Source organism: Moschus berezovskii, chromosome 4 (assembly GCF_049115385.1).
Source record: "Moschus berezovskii isolate FMDL1 chromosome 4, NW_MosBer_1.0, whole genome shotgun sequence".
NCBI classification, from domain to species: Eukaryota; Metazoa; Chordata; class Mammalia; order Artiodactyla; family Moschidae; genus Moschus; species Moschus berezovskii.
Genome location: NC_142463.1, coordinates 88,365,745 through 88,383,248, shown reverse-complemented (window position 1 = coordinate 88,383,248; position 17,504 = coordinate 88,365,745). Strand labels below are relative to the sequence as shown.

Here is a 17,504-nt window from a genome sequence, read left to right as displayed (position 1 = left end):
TGGTCAACTGAATCCTAAAGGCAAACAGAGGCTTGGCTCTTGCTGAAGCAGACTTGGCTGTAGCCCAGAGCCAAGATCCGGGGCCAGGAGTGCCTGGAAATGTGCTTGGACAGGTGGTGGTTTTGTTTTGTTTTGAAGATTTTTTTTTTTAATGTGGACCATTTTTAAAGTCTTTATTGAATTTGTTACAATACTGTTTCTGTTTTACGTTTTGGTTTTTTGGTCACAAGGCATGTGGGATCTTAGCTCCCCAACCAGGAAGCAGACCTTCATCCCCTGCATTGGAAGGCAAAGTCTTAAGTACTGGGCCACAAGGGAAGCCCTTGGGCAGGTGGTTTTAGAAAAGACCCCCAGCAGTTGACCAAGTTTCTGCACCCACAGACTGCAGTACCTGTCACATAAAGCTGGAATCAAGTAACCCCAGGCCTCCGCTAACTTAATCTTCATTCTAGAAACAACTAAGAAATCAGAAAAGTCTGTTCACATGTAAAGTAAGAGAATGCAGATCTTTCTCGGGTATCCTAAAGAGCTTTTGAATTGCTTACCATGTGGCTGTATTACTTGTTCAAAAAAAATTTTTTTTAATAAAAATAAATTTTTTAATGTATCACCCTGCCATTGTCACTTACTCCTTCAGAGTGGCCTGGGTTTACAATTGATCCCCAAGTAAAACAGTCAGAAGAGAGCATTGTACTGTCTCCTCTGATCCCACAGAATGCCCTGCCTCACCTTCTTCACCCCACCCATCCCTCCAGTCCAGGAAGCATCCTTTCCCAGGTCTTCAGGAAATGATCTCGATCCTTCTAAAAGGTGAGACCTCCACTATTCATACCACTTATGGGCCAATGATCATCAACTGCCTTGTTCTGTTGTTACTTCTCAGTTCTCCAGTCCCAACTGGATGGTAAATTCTCTGATTCATTTCTGTGTGACAATCCCTAAATAACTGTGTTTTGCCTGCAACAGACACTCCACAGGTATTTTGGAAAATGTCATATTGAAGCAAAGTCTGCTAATCCAAACTCCAGGCTGGTGGGGACATCTCTGATTGACCTGACAGATGGTTAGAGAAATTGGTTAACAGAGATTCAAAAGATCTAGAGGTAGAGGTATGTACTCTTCAAATTATTTAGCAGTAATTGTATCTATACTAAAATCATTATTTTATTTAATTTAGTTTAAAATCTTTTCATTATTAGCATGTGTATTTAAAAATGTAAATAAGGGGCTTCTCTGGTGGTCCAGCCATGAAATTAAAAGACGCTTGCTCCTTGGAAGGAAAGTTATGACCAACCTTGATAGTATATTAAAAAGCAGAGACATTACTTTGCCAACCAAGGTCCGTCTAGTCAAGGCAATGGTTTTTCCCGTGGTCATGTATGGATGTGAGAGTTGGACTGTGAAGAAGGCTGACCGCCGAAGAATCGATGCTTTTGAACTGTGGTGTTGGAGAAGACTCTTGAGAGTCCCTTATACTGCAAGGAGATCCAACCAGTCCATTCTAGAGGAGATCAATCCTGGATGTTCATTGGAGGGACTGATGCTAAAGCTGAAACTGCAATACTTTGGCCACCTCATGCGACGAGTTGACTCACTGGAAAAGACTGTGATGCTGGGAAAGGTTGGGGGCGGGAGGAGAAGGGGACGACGGAGAATGAGATGGCTGGATGGCATCACCGACTCTGTGGACATGAGTTTGAGTGAACTCCGGGAGTTGGTGATGGACAGGGAGGCCTGGCGTGCTGTGATTCATGGGGTCGCGGAGAGTCGGACACGACTGAGCGACTGAACTGAACTGAACTGAACTGGTGGTCCAGTGGTTAATAATCCAACTTCCAATGCAGGGGACTCAGGTCCACTCCCTTGTCAGGGAACTAAGATTCCCACATGCCTCAGGACAGTTAAGCCCACACGCCACAACTAGAGAAAAACCTGTGCGTGGCAACAAAGATCCTGTGTGCCAAAGAAGATCCAGTATGCTGAAACTAAGCTCCGAGGCAGCCGGTAAATAAATATTAAAAAAAAAAAAAAGAATTCAAGTAAAGGTGCGTGGGATAAAAAGTAAACCTCCTCCTTCACCTTGTCTCACTGGACCCATGAATGATGCCATTTTGTCCTTCACGGGACCTGTGTCAGTCTGCTAAGGCTACTGTAACAAGGAGCCACTAGTGGTGTGGCTGAAACCACAGAAATCCATTATCCCACAGTTCAAGAGGCTAGAAGCCTGAAATCAAGGTGTCAGCAGGGTTGATTCCTTCCCAGCTGTGAGGGAGAACCTGTTCTAAGCCTCTCCCTCCAGCAGTCCTCGGAGTTCTTCGGTTCATGGCAGCATAACCCCAGTCTTCATATGGTATTCTCCCTATGTGTGTCTGAGTCCAAATTTCCTCTTTTTATAAGGACATCAGTCATATTGGATTAGGGCCCAACCTAAATGACCTCATCTGAGCTTAACTATATCTGCAAAGACCCTATTTCCAAATAAGTCATATTGTGAGGTGGTAAGGCTTCCCTGGTGGCTTAGATGGTAAAGAATCTGCCTGCAATGAAGGAGAGCCAGGTTTGATCCCTGGGTTGGAAAGATTCCCTGGAGGAGGAAATTGCAACCCACTCCAGTATTCTTGCCATGGACAGAGGAGCCTAGCAGGCTATAGTCCATGGGGCCACAAAGAGTCCGGGGGTTGCAAAGAGCTCAGACACAACTGAGCAACTAATACTTTCGCTTTTCACTTTCAGAGTACTCAGGAGGTGGTCAAAGGTACAAATGGATTTTTGGAGGACACCAGTCAACCCACAACAGTGCCCATGCTTCAGACTTTCCATCTAGACAAGGAAAAACTCACAGGTCTAGGTTCCATGCTGTGAAATTTGAGAAATTTCCCTTTTGGGACAAATAAAAGTAAAAGCAGAATTATGTTGCCCCTTGCGAGGGATACAAAATTAATGCTTACTATGAAGGAAATGGCGACCCACTCCAGTGTTCTTGCCTGGAGAATCCCAGGGACGGGGGAGCCTGGTAGGAGGCCGTCTATGGGGTCACACAGAGTCGGACACGACTGAAGTGACTTAGCAGCAGCAGCATGCTTCTTTCATGGTCCTCAGACTTTGTGAATTTTCCCTCTTTAATCTTCACAACCACCCAAAATTCCTTGACATCAAAGACTGTCCCATCTGAAGTCATGTCCCCACTGTGCAGCTTAGAATCTGGTGCTGCAGCAGTCATAAACAAATATTTGTTGAGTCAGTGAACTCTGTGGGGTAGATGTTACTGCTTCCATTTTAAGGATGAAGAGCCCAGTGCAAAGATACTCACGTACATCCCCCAAAGTCACACAGCTGGTAAGGAAGCTGAAGGTTTAGACTCAAGCCCAAGCCAGCCTTTCTTTGAAGCTCTTGTCATTTCCATTAAACTTAAGCCAATAGTTCTTAAAGTGTGGCAGCTCCAGCAGCACCTGGGACCTTTTTTTTTTTGGAAAGTCGCTCAGTTGTGTCTGACTCTTTGTGATCCTATGGCCTATGAAGTCCATGGAATTCTCCAGGCCAGAATACTGGAGTGGGTAGACATTCCCTTCTCCAGGGGATCTTCCCAACCCAGGGATCGAACCCAGGTCTCCTGCATTGCAGGCAGATTGTTTACCAGCTAGGCCACAAAGGAACTTGCTAGAAATGCTAATTCTTAGGCCTTTTCATGGAATCACAACCTCATGGATGGGGCCAGCAACCTGGGTTTTAGCAAGCCCTCCAGGTGAGCCATCGCAGTGTGGCAGCCTCTGCACTAAACCAGGAAGTGGCTTAGAGAAGTCGAGTGGGTGTGGACTTAGAGATTGACTTGGTCTTTTTTTTTTTTTGAGACACCAATGCTCTTCCAGGATTTCCAGAAACCTGGCTTTCCATTCCAACCATTATTATTTTTTGATGCTGAAAAATTACTTTATGCCACTATTTTTAGAAAGGAAGGAGGAGAGAGAGAAGAATGCCCAAAGGAAAGTATTCAAATCTGAACTCTTTCTTCCAATTTCTTTCCTCTGCTGGAAATGATAAGACACCCTGGGAGAAGTTCAAATGAAAACACCAGGAGAACTCTCAAGTTCATTTCAGCTCTTCCACCCAGAAAACAGCCCTGACATCTTCTCGAGCGTAAAGTTGGTAAGATGCTTTGAAAGCTGCCAAAGGACTTCCAAGTTTGAATGAAATAAATGATGAAGGTGGAATCAACTCAGCTTTGTAGAATTCATCCGCACAGTCGTGAAAGAAGAGACCAGAGCAGCAGGTGCAGTTTCTGGCTGAGCAGACACCCATTTCTTATCAGTAAACCAACAGGGGAGGGTCATAAAAGCCAGGTGTTCACTGGGCAGAGGGTCGGGACTCAGAAACGCTTTGCAAGAATGACTTTGTTCTTAAAGAATGGCACTTTCCTCCTTGAGGCCCTTGATGGCAGAAGAAGGTGGCAGCCAGATGGCAATGGGAGGGGACAGTTCCGGGGCCCTGTGAGGTGAAGGCCTGTGTAAGGACCACACCAGGGTTCCGGCGCTGGGCTGTGCTTGGAGAAGGTTAGGGGGCTTTGTGGCTAAAGCAAGAGGAGGGAACAGTGCTGCTGCCTCACCAGCTCTGTTCTCCTTTGGGAAAATGTAATTCTATCCATCATGAAAATGGGAGGTGGGGCTGGGGGGAGGGGAGCTGGGAGAAAGAACAGGATCTAAAGCAGAAGGCTCAACTCCAAGCCTTTTGCCTAAGGTCACTTTCTTGGGTGGCTTCTGCTACAAGGTAGAAAATGAAACGCTCCTTGATGTGCTACTAAGATTGATATGAGCATTCCTCCAGCCCCTCCCACAGTGCCCCCACCCCAGGGCCAGGCATCTGACAAGCCAGAGGCTCTGTGACACAGTCATTTCCAAAGGCTCCCCTGGGCCAGCCTGGGGCACCACCACTGGCTACAGAGTTCACGGCACCACCTCTTACTTTGCCAAAGCAGAAATGGCCCAAGTCCAAGAGTGAAATTTGGTGGAAGAAATTAAGGCATTCTCTCTCATTTTCAGGAAGACCTCAGATGATCCTCCTGCTTTTTTAGCAGTCACAGGAGGAAACAGGACAAATCTTTCAACTTCTTTATTTTTAGACCTACTGATAAACAAACTGTCTCATTTTTTCTTCCACTCTGAGCTGTGCGAACTTCTCTAATGGTTAATAGATAGTAATTAAACATCAGGTTCCCTGCTATTTCAATTTGAGACCAAAAGAAATTATTCTGGCTTAAAAACTAAGATTCTCATTCTCTCTCTCTTCCTGCTCGTCAAACCCCCTAATATGTGCTGTCATTACAACATGTACCTTTCCTTTGTGCCACCTGTAATTTATCTCTGTGATGATTTCATATATTTATAGATACGTATAATATAAATGATTTCTATTTCATATATACATGCTTTGTGTTGTGCCATGTGCTCAGTCATGTCTGATTCCTTGTGATCCCACGGACTGTAGCCCACCAGGCTCCTCTGTCCATAGGATTATCCAGGCAAGAATACTGGAGTGGGTTGCCATTTCCTTCTCCAGGGGATCTTCCTGACCCAGGGATCGAACCCAAGTATCCTATGTCTCCTGCATTGCAGGCGAGTTCTTTACCCGCTGAGCCATCAGGGAAGCCCATATATATATATAAACAATACCTGCCACATAGTGAATCTGTGATAAAATTTGTTGAAGGGCTGAATGCACTGAATGAATGAGTTCATACATACATACAACTCTTTTCTCTGGTTCAGCTTTTTCTGTTTTCCAAAAAATATTTCTAAGCATATTACCACGCTGCTCCAAAGATTTCTCCAGTGTGTTCAGAATCAAGTTCAATCTTTTTCCTTAACACCACCTATTCTATAAAAGCCTCCAAGACTGACCTCAATCTGCCTTCCCATTTACTTCCCTCTTCCTCCACTAAAGCCACCCTAGATAACCTGAAATTCCCCCATACAAGCCCTGCACATTCCCATCTCCTGGCCTCAGACATTCTTCACCAGTGATCTGCCAAAGATCTACACTATACCGGGGGGGTGGGGGTGGGCTAAGCTTTGAGATGGGCCCTCAGATGCCACCAGTATTCCCTTAAAGCCTTTTCTGCTTTCTTCTATTTCCTTCTGATAGTGCAAACACAAAGCTGTTTGTTTATATTCAGTTCTATCTCTTATATATGTGCATTCTATTTACGGACATATTCTGTCTTTCCCACTAAACTGTAAACTCCATGAGGGCAAGCACCGGCCTCTTCATTCCACATTCCTAGCTGCAAGCACAGTGCCTGACACATTGGGAGTGCTCAAAATGATAATTGTCTTAATAAGTAATAATAACAATAACATGTAGATTTTGGAACATTAAACTTAGGAACAGCTAATGGAGTGAATAATTTCATGATATACTGTGATGTGGCCGTTTGAAAATATGTCCACATATTCTCTGATGTTTCTCCCTTCAAGAGGAAGACAGAGCTTAATTCTCCTCCCCTGGGTACGGGCTGGACTCAGTGACTTGCTTCTAATAAACAGAAGATGGCAAAAGGGATGGTATATGATTTGTGATATTAAGTCATAAGGGGTGTTGTGGCTTCTTCCTTGTTCTCTCTCTGATTACCTGTTCTGGCGGAAGCTGGCTGCCATGTCATAAGGACACTCAAGCACATGGAGGGATCCATGTGCAAGGAACTGACTCCTGCCAATAGGCACTTGAGTGACTCATCTTGGAAGCTTATCTTTAAGTTCCAAACTAGCTGTTGCTGCTGCTGCTAAGTCGCTTCAGTCGTGTCCGACTCTGTGCGACCCCATAGACAGCAGCCCACCGGGCTCCCCCGTCCCTGGGATTCTCCAGGCAAGAACACTGGAGTGGGCTGCCATTTCCTTCTCCAATGTGTGAAAGTGAAAAGTGAAAGTGAAGTCGCTCAGTCGTGTCCAACTAGTAGCGACCCCATGGACTGCAGCCCACTAGGCTCCTCTGTCCATGCAATTTTCTAGGCAAGAGTACTGGAGTGGCTTGCCATTGCCTTCTCCGAAACTAGCTGTTAGGTGACTGCAACCCTGGTCAACATCTTGATGGTAACATCAAGACAGACTCTGAGCCAGAATCTCCTGCTAAGCTGTTCCAAAATTCCTGACCCACAGAAGCTGTGAGAATAAATATTTGTTATTTTAAGCCATGAAAATTTGGGGTAGGGGCTTCCCTGGTGGCTCAGTGGTAAAGAATCTGCATGCCAATGCAGGAGACATGGGTTCAACCCCTGATCTGTGAAGATTCCACATGCCTTGGAGCAACTAAGCCCGTGCACCCACAACTATCAAGCCTGTACTCTAGCGCTGGGAACCGCAACTACTGAAATTCATGCACCCTAGAGCCTGTGCTCCTCAACAAGAGACGCCACTGCAACGAGATGCCAGTGCACTGCAGCTAGAGAGTAGCCCCTGATTGCTGCAACCAGAGAAAAGCGTTGGTAGCAACAAAGACCCAGCACAACCAAAGTAAATAAATAAATGAATAAAATTTTTAAAAAAGAACTTTCAGTTCAGTTCAATCGCTCAGGCGTGTCCGACTCTTTGCGACCCCATGAATCACAGCACGCCAGGCCTCCCTGTCCATCACCAACTCCCGGAGTTCACTCAAACTCATGTCCATTGAGTTGGTGATGCCATCCAGCCATCTCATTCCCCGTCGTCCCCTTCTCCTCCTGCCCTCAATCCCTCCCAGCATCAGAGTCTTTTCCAGTGAGTCAACTCTTCGCATGAGGTGGCCAAAAAAAGAACTTTAGGGTAACTTATTATAAGGCTGTTGCTTGATAATATATAACAACGGATAATATATGTACTTATCCATTCCCCCCAACAAAAGGTTGTGGTTTTTAATTCTTGTTGGATCAAAGGAGCTTCCTGAATTTACAAGGTTAATGTAAAACCTTGAGGACTCCCAACATGTAAGGCACCATGTGAAAATACTGACACGCTGTTCTCTCCACTGATAGACCCTATTACATCTTCAGTTCTTATCTAATTTTACCACTTCTTTAAAGCACTCCTTGATTCTCTCACTTCTTTTGTGAAGTTCTCCTTAACCGCTCCAGCCCACATTGAAATAACCTGTTTATACTTTGGCACTTGATAACCACTTGAATTCCCACCTGTGGAGTCCTTACTATGTGCCAATGTACCAGGCTGAATGGTGTCCCTTCAAAATTTGTATCTATCTGGAGCCTCAGGATGTGTAATCTCTTTTAAAAAGTTCATTTGGCCACAATGGGTCTTTGCTGCTGCACGTGGGCATTCTCTAGTTGCAGCAAGTGGGGGCTACTTTCTTGCTGGGGACCATGGGCTCTAGGTCACATGGGCTCAGTAGTTGTGGCATACGGGCTTAGTTCCTCTGAGGCATGTGGAATCTTCCCAGACCAGGGATTGAATCTGTGTCCTCTGCATTGGCAGGTGGATTCTCAACCACTGGACCACCAGGGAAGTCCAGAATATTATCTTGTTTAAATATAGTCTTTGGAGGTATAATTATTAATAGTTCAGATGAGGTCATATTGGATTAGCGGTGGTTTAGTCGCTAAGTTGTGTCTGACTCTTGCAACCCCGTGGACTGTAGCCTGCCAGGCTCCTCTGTTCATGGGATTCTCCAAGCAAGAATACTGGAGTGGGTTGCCATGCCCTCCTCCAGGGGATCTTCCCGACCCAGGGCTTGAACCCAGGTCTCCTGCATTGCAGGCGTATTCTTTACCAACTGAGCTACAAAGGAAGCCCATTAGGTGTTAGGATGGGCACTAAATTCAATGCTGCTGCTGCATGAATTGTGTTCGACTCTGTGCTACCCCATAGATGGCAGCCCACCAGGCTCCCCTGTCCCTGGGATTCTCCAGGCAAGAACACTGGAGTGGGTTTCCTTTTCCTTCTCCAATGCATGAAAGTGAAAAGTGAAAGTGAAGTCGCTCAGTCATGTCCGACTCTTAGCGACCCCATGGATTGCAGCCCACCAGGCTCCTCCATCCATGGGATTTTCCAGGCAAGGGTACTAGAGTGGGTCGCCAGTGCCTTCTCCTTAAATTCAATGACTGAGGTCCTTAGAAGAAGACCTTGTGAAGACAGAGCTAGTCACTCAGGGAGAAGGCCGTGTGATGATTCAGGCAAACACTGGTGGGATGCAGCTGCAAAGTCACGGCTCGCCAAGGATTTCTGGAAACCACCACAAGCTGGGAAGGGGCAAGGCAAAACTGTACCCTAGAGCCGTCAGGGTGAGCATGGCGCAGCTGACTCTCTGATTTCAGACTTCTAGCCTCCAGAATTGTGAGGAAATAAATGTCAGCTGATTTAAAGCACCCAGCATGAGACTTCCCAGGAGGTTAAGACTCCATGCTCTCAATGCAGGGGGTCCAGGTTTGATCCCTAGTCAGGGAACTAGATCCTGCATGCAACTAAGACATGGAACAATCAAATAAATAAATATTTTAAAAAAAAAATAAAACATTCAGCATGTGGTACTTTGTTACTTCAGCCCTAGCAAACTAACACAGCTAGTTAATGTTCAAATCTTCTTTTCTCATCTTTACAACAACCCTTCATGTTAAATATGATTAGCTTCTTTGATAAATGAGTCCCATAGCCATGGAAATTTCACCCGGGCTATTAACCTGTGCTCTCCCCACTGCTCCTTCCTACGTGGCCTCCCTCCGTCATGCACTAGATTTCTGTTTGTAACTGCTTGTTTCTTTAAAGGTTGTACGTGTGTCAGCGTGAGCCTCATCTCATATAATACTTCCACGTCTCTTTTTTAGTCCATTATGTCCAAAAAATTTGATGAACACATTACTTTAGATTTCAGTGGATTGAAATTTTACATATAAGAGAAAAGAATAAATCTTTGGTGTGGAAAGCATGACAACAGCCCATCATCTAGAGGAAATGTGTCACTGATGTTTTCAAACTGTCAATACTCTGATAATACCTGCTCTCTAGAATCAGGTACCAATATGGACAATATTGTCAGTATTCCTCAGAGGGATAAAAAAACAGAAAGGGTATAAGCTAGAGGAAATAGATGTCAGAAATGATGGACCACGAGGTACCCAGGTGTTTCTTAAAAATTACAAATGTTTAAAAAAGGATACTTGTTGCCCCCATGATATGGGTTAACACTAGAAACAGTGAGGTTCTCATTACCCAGGGTGAAATATTGCTTTTTAAACACTGGTAATTGCTAAACAACCTAGCCCACCTGAGGATAAGCACCCATCTAGCTATTTTAGGAAGCTTGTGTGAAGATGCTTCATGTCTGAATGGCTACTGAGAATCCACCCTAAAACCAGCACTTTACAAAGTCACATTTATATCTAAAATACATAGAATGAACCAACCTGTTAATCTCCTTGGCCTTTAGTTTTTGCATGTATAAATTAAGATTTACACCTGAAACTAACACAATCTTGGAAATCAACTATAATTCAATACTGAGAGCTTGTTTGGAGGTTTGAGCAGGGGAGCACAGCGACTGGTATACTGGTAGACCCTTGACTGAAGAACGGTCCTCCTCCTCTACCAGGGAAGGGTATCCTCTCCCACCAAGCACGAATTTCGGAGAGGGCCACACATGGAGCGGTGAGGGAAGAAGGCGACATTTGCCTAGCCAGCCAAATCAACACTGGCGACCAATGGGGTGACAAAAATGTCACAGCCAGATCACCCTCACATCCTTTAATTCAATTTTTTAAACATTTAATAAATATGGGATGATAGCAATGACTTTTTACAAAATGTTAGATTTTCAAGTTTTCTGAAAATTAAAAGGCTGTCTCCTCTTGAAGCTCCTGAGAATCTATTTGCATTCTCCCAAGGGTGTCACCTTTATATGCTCATGCTCACTCACGCCCCTGTCCTTCAGCTACTCATCTCACCAACATGAGAATGTATAAGCAATTTCTGTATTAAAGAGATGGTCATACATAAATATGTCTCTACATGGGAAAAATGAGCTGGTGAATAAAAGAATCAGGAGTAGTAATCCAGGACTAAAACCCTATATGTTCTTTTTAAAATATGACTTTTCCTCCCATAGTTCGTTTTCTTCTGATATTCTGCTAAAGTGAAAAAGTGAAGTCGCTCAGTCGTGTCCAACTCTTTGCGACCCCATGGACTGTAGCCCACTAGGCTCCTCCATCCATGGAATTTTCCAGGCAAGAGTACTGGAGTGGGTTGCCATTTCCTTCTCCAGATGTTCTGCTAACCTGTTATTTATTTTCTGTTTGGGCACAGCTCCTTCTTTTTACAGATGATTTACACAGCTGAATTAATATTTGTAAACAGAGGCTCTGGCCCTAATCTTTTAAAATTACTTTACAAGGAAAATAAGTTGATCCATTGACTGAAAATGTAAGGGGTATGGGGTGGAAGGTGGGAGGAAGGTTCAAGAGGGAGGGGACACATGTATACCGATAGATGATTCATACTGATGCATGACAGAAACCAACACAATATTGCAAAGCGATTATCCTCCAATGAAAAATAAATGTATGGAGCATCTAGTCTGTGGGCAGCACAGGGCTTAACATGCTGACTTTTCCCAAGTGCTATCCTGAGCCAAGGGTTTCCCTGGTGGCTTGGCGGTAAAGAATCTGCCTGCAGTGCTGGAGATGTTTGATCCCTGGGTTGAGAAGATCCCCTAGAGAAAAAAATGGCAACCTACTCCAGTGTGCTTGCCTGGAAAATCCCAGGACAGAGGAGACTGGTGGGCTACAGTCCATGGGGTCACAAAGAGTCGGACACGACTTAGGGACTAAACAATGCCAATCCTGAGCCAGAGTCATCCTTATGAGAATTTGAACAAAGTCAGATGAACAGATACAACATGCTCCCTTTATCTTTTCTCTTAGTGGCTAACTAGCCACTCTTATTGTCAGATGATTGGAGTTGGAGGGTAAAGTAATCAAATTCAAGCAGAAAATTAGCCAATTTCAGTTTTCTTTTGAATTCAGAAACAGCTTTCCTTTATTGTTCAGCATGGGGTAAGAAGACGGATGCTCCAGTTAGCATGCAGGCTTATTATATTAAAGTCCGATCATTTTTTTGTATTTTATTTTGTGTAATCAGTAAGAATAGATAATCACAATCAGATAATCAGGCCTATGAAATGCAATTTATTTATTTATCTTTCCTGATGCATAATTCTATGGGTCTTTTAAAAAGTGCCTTTAATGGTACATGACAAATTGAAGAAGAAAAATAGGCTATAAAGGAATTTGAACAGTGGAGAGCCTAGGAAGTAGGAAAAACATATTTTCTTTCAGCGGCTGTCAAGCGCTAACTATAATTATCTGTTCTGTGCTTTATCTGTTGTGACATAGAAGGAAAGCTTAAGAAGAAATGTGACAAATGACACAACTTTTATCACTTACTGGAGGTACAATACAGACTGAGAAAAAGCTATGAGTTGGATCAACTTATTTTCAGGAAATTTGGCAAAATTAGCATCAGGCCCGGCTGTGCTGCCCGGGACCAGCTGCCGGCTTGGTAAGGCCAACAGGCTCTCCAGTAGGGCCCTCCAGGTTTCTGTGATTTCTGGGTGAAAATGAACTCTGACTGCTCTCCTCACAACCAAAGCCTCCCTCCTCCTCCATCAACTGCAGATGGAGGAACTTCATGCTCCTTGAAAATCCATGTTGCCAACTTGACACACATCAATTGAAGTGTTAAACACTTGGACTGTTTGAACCATGATTTCTACTTTTAAGAATTTATCTACCAACAGACTCAAACAAGTATGCATCAGGAGGATGTTCACAGCAGCAGTCTTGCCACAGACGCAGCTGGAATCAACCTATTCACCAAGTTTCTGTTTCAATAAATCACGATACAAACATACAATGAATCACAGTAGAACTATAGTGATGAAAACAGTAAAATAAAGAAAAAGACAAATATTTTGATCTGATTTGTACAGAAAGGGCAAAAGAAAAGCCAGATGTGCTTGAATAGGCGAAAAACATTTCGAGAAGAATATATTTAAGCAAGTGTTGACAGAGGTGAGCCTTTGGGGATTTGCAGGTGGGAGGGGAAACTTGGACTTCTTAGCTTATACCCACAGCACAATTTGGATTGTTAGCTAGGACAGGCAGGGAATAGCAACGGTGATTAAGAGCTCAGCTGCCGGAATTCCTGCTCTTTTATAACAGCAGCCAAGTCACCTTGGGCAGGCTACCCTCTCTTTGCCTTAGATTCATCATCTATAAAATGGGGATTCATTCAGGAAACTTTTTGAGTATCTACTACATGGCAGGCACTGGAAATATGCTGCTGCTGCTGCTAAGTCACTTCAGTCGTGTCCGACTCTGTGTGACCCCATAGACGGAAGCCCACCAGGCTCCCCCGTCCCTGGGATTCTCCAGGCAAGAACACTGGAGTGGGTTGCCATTTACTTCTCCAATGTGTGAAAGTGGAAAGTGAAAAGTGAAAGTGAAGTCGCTCAGTCGTGTCCGACCCTTAGCGACCCCACGGACTGCAGCCTACCAGGCTCCTCCATCCATGGGATTTTCTAGGCAAGAGTACTGGAGTGGCTTGCCATTGCCTTCTCCGCTGGAAATATAGAAGTGAATAAAATATACAGGAGGAACTTCCCTGGTAGTCTAGTGGTTAAGAACTCGCCTGTCAGTGCAGGGGTCACGGGTTTGATCCCTGGTCTGGGAAGAGCCCACATGCTGCAGGCAGCTAAAGCCCCTGTGCCACAACTAAGGAGCCCCTGTGCCAGAACTACTGGAGCCAGTGCACCTACAGCCCGAGCTCCACAACAAGAGAAGCCACCACAATGCCAAGCCCACGCACCGCAATGAAGAGAAACCTCTACTCTGCACAACTAGAGAAAGCCTGAGCACAACCAAAAATAAATACCAAGAATAAAATAAATGTATTTAAAAATAAATAAGACATGCAAGATATCAGCCCTCATAGACTTCACATTCTTGTCAAAAGAAATGGACAATTAAAATACATATACGTATGTATATGCACAGCTTCCCAGGTGGCGCAGTAGTAAAGAATCCTCTTGCGAATACAGGAGATGCGAGAGATGCAGGTTCTACCCCCGGGTCAGTAAGATCCACTGGAGGAGGAAATGGCGACCCACTCCGGTTTTCTTGCTTGGAGAATTCCATGGACAAAGGAGCCTGGTGGGCTACAGCCCACAGGGTTGCAAAGAGTCGGACACGACTGAGCAGGCATGTATATGCACACATATGTATATAAAAAATATATGTCACATAGTAAAGAGTGCTGCGGAGAAAAACAAAGCAGGAATGGGGAGAGAAATAATGGTGTGGGGGAGGGGAAAGGGTAGAGTGTTAATATGACCCACCTCATAGAGACTCAGTGAGTTAATGAATGTCGGTCACTTAGAACGCTCAGTAAGTGTGAATTAGTATCATTGTTGGAGAAGGCAATGGCGGCCCACTCCAGTGTTCTTGCCTGGAGAATCCCGGGGATGGAGGAGCCTGGTGGGCTGCCGTCTGTGGGGTCGCACAGAGTCGGACACGACTGAAACGACTTAGCAGCAGCAGCAGCATTATTGTTATGAGCATATATTACTTTAACTTAAAGTGAAAGGGCTGACAGTAGGGATTAGCCAAGGTAGGTAGTTCACTCAATTCCTCATTAAAACAATGCCATTCAAGACCATCTAATGATTTAGAATAATGTTCCCACTATGTTTTTTAAAAACAGATCATAAAACAGTAGGAAGTCATAGGGACAGAATAAAGGGATAAAATATGTGATTATTACTATTTACATATTTATATTTACATATAGTTAATCCCACAAGGGGATTGTAAGTGGAAAAAATATGGGAGACCCCCATTAGTTAATGATTGCTCAAGAGATTAACCACAAAACCAGGCAGGCTTAGTAACAAAGCCATGCAATAGAAGCAAGAGACATGCTGAAAACAATAAAACGATGGTGGCATGAGACCCGCGTCCTGCCCAGTGAGCTCACTAAGTTAATGATCCCTAGAACATGCTCTCTGCACACATGAAAAACAGTAACTTGTGGACTGAGCTTGACCATGAGGGACAAGAAATTCCCCTGCTCAACCTGGAGGCAGAGCTGATGATGGAAGCATGACATCTATTCAAGAAAGACAAAGAAGTTCTTCTGCCCCTCCCCACTTTTCCTTTGATTATAAAACTGTAGCCTAGTAAGTTCTTGGGCTGTGGCATCTCTCGCCTATCTGCTTGTAAGCCTCACAAGCATCCCATTCTAATAAATCACTTCTTATCTGTCACTTTGCCTCTCGTTGAATTCTTTTCTGTGCTGAGACATAAACTGTGGTACAGAAATTCTTTGGAACCCCTGAAACAATGCCGAACGGTTTCAGAAGCACAACATTTACTAAGCACTTACTCTATTCTATGCATTTTATAAAGCACTTGAAGCATTATCTTGCCTAATCCTCCCACTGAGCCACTCAACTCCTTTAATCAGTTGCCAAATTCTCTAAATTCTACCTTCAGCATGTTTTTAATATCTATGTCTTTCTCTTTTAAAAATTATTTTAAGCTTTTTATTTTGTATTGGGGTATAGCCAGTTAATAGTATTGTGAGAGTTTCATGTGGATAAGGAAGGGATTCAGCCATTCATATACATGTATCCATTCTTCCCCAAAACTCCTCTCCCATCCAGGCTGCCACATAACATTGAGCAGAGTTCCCTGTGATTTACAACAGGTCCTTGTTGGTTAACCATTTTAAATACAGCAGTGTGTACATGTTGATCTCAAATTCCCTAGCTGTCCCTTCTCCCTGTCCTTCCTCTCCCTCAACCATAAGTTTGTTCTCTAAGTCTGAGTCTATTTCTGTTTTGTAAATAAGTTCATTTGGATCATATCTTTTTAGATTCTGCATATAAGGGATCTCATAGGATGTTCTGGCATCTCTAACTTACTCCACCCAGCATGACAAGCTCTAGGTCCATCCAAGTTGCTGAAAATGGTATTATTCCATTCTTTCTGATGGGTGAGTAATACTCCATTGTACATATATACATCTTCTTTATCCATTACTCTGTTGATGGACATTTAGATTGCTTCCATGTCTTGACTACTGTAAATAGTACTACAATGAACATCTATGTCTTTCTATTTATCCCACTGCCATCATCCTAGTCCAGTTCCTTTGTTAGCTCCTCCTTGACCTTTGCAAGCATTTTTGAACTAGTCTCATTGCTCATATCTCTCTGCTCTCACTTTTTGGCTTACCTCAACCTTACTTACTTTATTTTATTTATTTTTCTTTAAAGATTTATGGACCATTTTTAAAAGTCTTTATTGAACTTGTTACAACTTCTGTTCTATGTTTTGGCTTTTTAGCCACAAGGCAAGTGGGATCTTAGCTCCCTGATCAGGGACCAAACCCACACCCCTGCAATGGAAGGTGAAGTCTTAACCATTGGACCGCCAGGGAAGCCCCAACCTTATTTGCATTATATTCAAGCTAATCCACTATCTCTGCTAGAAATCGATTCTTCGCTTAGTTTCCCATTTTCCAACTTTAATTTCTGTTGGACCCCACACCTACTCCACCTTTCAGCCACGAAGTTTACTGGCAGTTCTCAGGATCTTTTCCTCTGACCCTTCTATCTAGAAAGCACACTCTCTCTCCATTTCTGCCCACTGAAATTCTGATTATTCCAGAAGCAGGTCAAGTGCCAACTGTTCAAATACGTTTTCTTCTTTTCCTGTAAAACTCTAGATTGCCACTCCTGCATTGCTTACCACATGTTGACCCCATGTCATCATTTATATGCCATTATTTGTGGGCTCACCTTTCCTGCCAATCAATATTTCTGAAGTACCTACGACACGTCAAGGATATATACTAGGCATTTTATAGTGTTGTCCTATTTAATCCTCACAACAGCCTGTGAGATGCCTGCTACCACCTTGATGTTAGAAATCAGGAATCTGAAGCTGTCAGAAGTTAATTAACTTGCTTGAAGTAGCATCCTCACTAAGTGGCAGACTCATCACCATCCATTTATCAAAGTTTATTTCAATCTGTGTCTGCCAGATTCGGAAGCCCTATGGGCTTTTCAACACAGAATGGGAAATCCCTTCGCAGGCAATCAGCACTGAAGCCTCAGGACAAGACCGATCTGGGAAAGGCAGTTTTCTCCTCTCTCATTTGATTTAGATTCACTGCACTATAGGAAATGCTCTTTCAGCTCTCAGCACTGAGCCCAGGCTAGCACAGGGCTAGCCTGTGAGGACAAACAGCACCCAGGATGTTTAGTTCCACTGGTGACCCTGATTATTTTAAAACCATGAAAGGAACGCCAAGTCCCAACACATGTATAGAAATCTAGAACTCCCAGCTCTCCACCTCTTTAGTGGCGGCTTTACCCTCAACCTCTTTGTTCCCTGATTCAGTCCAGATGGATGCCTCGGATTTCAGAAACAAGGCAGAAACAGCCTTGCTGTCATTAGATTTGGCCTTGGCTGG

General features: G+C 43.9%; 1 protein-coding gene across 1 annotated transcript in view; it reads right to left on the bottom strand.

The window, feature by feature from the left end:
• Nucleotides 1–17,504, bottom strand: part of ELAPOR1 (endosome-lysosome associated apoptosis and autophagy regulator 1) — an 81,756-nt gene that overhangs the window by 61,442 nt on the left and 2,810 nt on the right. The window lies entirely within an intron of this gene.